Source organism: Hipposideros armiger, unplaced genomic scaffold (assembly GCF_001890085.2).
Source record: "Hipposideros armiger isolate ML-2016 unplaced genomic scaffold, ASM189008v1 scaffold_150, whole genome shotgun sequence".
In the NCBI taxonomy this organism is placed as follows: domain Eukaryota; kingdom Metazoa; phylum Chordata; class Mammalia; order Chiroptera; family Hipposideridae; genus Hipposideros; species Hipposideros armiger.
The window spans coordinates 431,108-433,852 of NW_017731500.1; positions in this window are offsets into that span (position 1 = coordinate 431,108).

Genomic DNA, 2,745 nt, shown 5'->3' on the forward strand with positions numbered 1-2,745 from the left:
CCTTCCTTCCTTCCTTCCTTCCTTCCTTCCTTCCTTCCTCCCTTCCTTCCTCCCTTCCTTCCTTCCTCCCTTCCTCCCATCCTCCTTTCCTCCCTCCCTTCTGTTTTAATTAACGTCTGTGCTATGCCTTGTCTTTGAGGCAGGGAAGGAACTCGGGTTCATGTTCCTCAGTTCACAGATGTGGAAAACCAAGGTTATAACTGCACAGCCAAATCACAGAGAAAGCAGGACCTAAGGAGAAGCAGAAACTGCTGGTTTCATCCAATAGGTGTGACCCTTTTCTTCTTAGTAAGAGAATCCTTGTTATATTTTGGGAGGTAATGAAACCAGTTAAAAACCCAATCTGCTGGCTTTCCAAGCAGCTAGGCATGGCTATTAGACCAAATTCTGTTCATGGGATGGGAGTGGCTATGCTCAGTGGGACTTCCAGGCAGGTGGCTCAAATGAAGCTGGATCAGCTAGGAGGGCGTGCCGCTCTCCGTTGCCCTTTCACACCCTCTCCCTCTCCTGCCTGCAAGGTGATGGCTGGAGCTCCAGCAGCCATGTCGGGACAAGTAGGAGACTTGAAATGGTAGCTCTGCACCAGGCTGGCGAAAAGCAGAACGACAGAGGGCTTCTGAGCTCTGATAACCATGGAGTTGCCTTGTCAGCCCTGGATCACTGACCTTTGTAGTTCTTTTATGTCAGGGAAGAAAGAAGCTGACATCTTGGTCAAGCCACTGTTAGTTTGGATTTTGTGTTCTATGCAGCTGAGACTAATCCTAGCTAATAAATTAAGTTTCATGACTCTCATCTTCAGGACTATACCACACCCCCAGCCTGGAGGCAGATAGGATAGAATTAGTTTGCCCACTGTCTGTATTTATAGCCAAATTATAACTTTCCCCAAATCTGGTGCGTTTCACCCTCCACCCTACCTTTCCCTCATAGGCTGGTGGATGTGAGTAACCTAGGTAACATCAACGGAGGACTCTTAAAAAGGGAGCTCCAAGTCTCTCCTGGGGCCACTTCACTCAGCTGGAAGCATTGTCATACCACTCACCACGCTGGGAGGTACACAATGCCATGAGACAAGGACCACTGCATCTTGTGATTGGCTCTCCCCTGTGGCCATACCTACTTGACTCCACCCTCTTCTCCTTCTTTATTCCTACAGCTTTTCCAGGTATTGCTCCTCACTCAGCAAATGAATACCTGGAAAAGGGTCACTCAGGTCACTCTCACAGGGTCCCCTGTCTGTGCATGGAATCGGCTCAGGAAGGTGTGTGTGTGTGTGTGTGTGTGTGTGTGTGTGTGTGTTATCCTGTGCACACCCAGATTCTCATTCTTGCCCTCTTCCCCACACCATAACTTTGGGTCTGTCTTTCTATTTCTGAACCTCTTTATGTGTCCTCCATAAAAGAAATAAATTGGATTGGTCTCCAAGATGGAATGAGGTCAAAGAAAGCATCCAACACCCAATAGTTCTCAGCCGGGACTTGGACCTGCCACACTGCCACTCGCTCGGCTTCCATATCTGTCTGGCAGGGAGGTGGTGATTTCTCCTTTCCTCTAAAAGGTTTTTTCTTGATTCACTGCCAGGTGACCCCTCTCTTCAGAACCCAAATGGAGAGGAGGAGGGTGGGGGGCTAACAGGCTCTCTTGCCCACCTCCTATTTCTGGAGGCTTCCAGGCAGGAAAGCCATGGAAGTGTTGGTTTTAACACTTAAGACATCTTCCTGAACTCGTTTGCTGGCAAATGGTGTTAACAGGCCTCTGCTGGGCCCAGAAAGAGGGATTGGAAGGCCACATCCATTAGAAAAAGCCACATTAGCGGAGATGGTCACCTTGGCTATGGCTCTGAGCAGACCACGGGTCAGGCTGCGAGCTTCCTGATTTCCTGGCCTTCCTGGCGGACCTCTGAACACGTTTCAGCATCGATATTTGTGGGCTGGACTTGCTCTCTGGGCCCCAGTGATGTAGTTTGTGGTTTTTAATCTATTTGCTCTTTGCAAATGATCCAGGTGTTTCCCCTCTTGTTCCGCCACTAATACCCTTTGGCTGGTGGTTATTCCTGCCTCTCGGGTGGGTGGATTATAGCCCTCCTGCTCCGAGAGCGGTGAAAGGTGGACTGGGAAACTGTCTTTGTGTTCCCATCACGGGACATTAGTCCCTGGGTCCCTGGATGCCACCCAGTGGCCGGTTTAGTCCAAAATGTCTGAGCTTAGTTCAGAGATTCAGGGGACGGTATCTGGCGATGGCTCAAGCTCTACTCCCATCCCAGGTCATGTCCTGGCCCGTCTCCCTAGGATGCCACCTGTGACTACTTTCTGACCGATTGGCATTTTCCATATTCCTACAAAATTCCTAGAGGAAGCTCAGCTGTCTCCCTTGGAAATAATTTTTTTTGGTCTTGTCTCAGAGCACTTCAAAGTGAAGCCTTTTTCTTTAGAAAAATCATGCAGCTGGAAGGGACTCTGGAGTTAATCAGGCACCACCCGTCCTCCGTTTGCAAATGAGAAAACTGAGGCTCAGAGAGGGGATAAGCTGGGCCCTAATTTGCACAGCTTGCTCATGGAAGTGCCGGAACTGGAGCACTCGGTCTTCTAACTCCCAGGCCACCACCCTGTTTGTCTCATGATGGACTCCAAGCCCTCAAGCCTGGCTGCAGGGACCAGGAGGGGCAGTTAGCACACTCCCTCACCAGATACCTCTAGGGCTCTAAGCAGATCAAATCCTTGACAATCATTAGCATGGTCATGACTC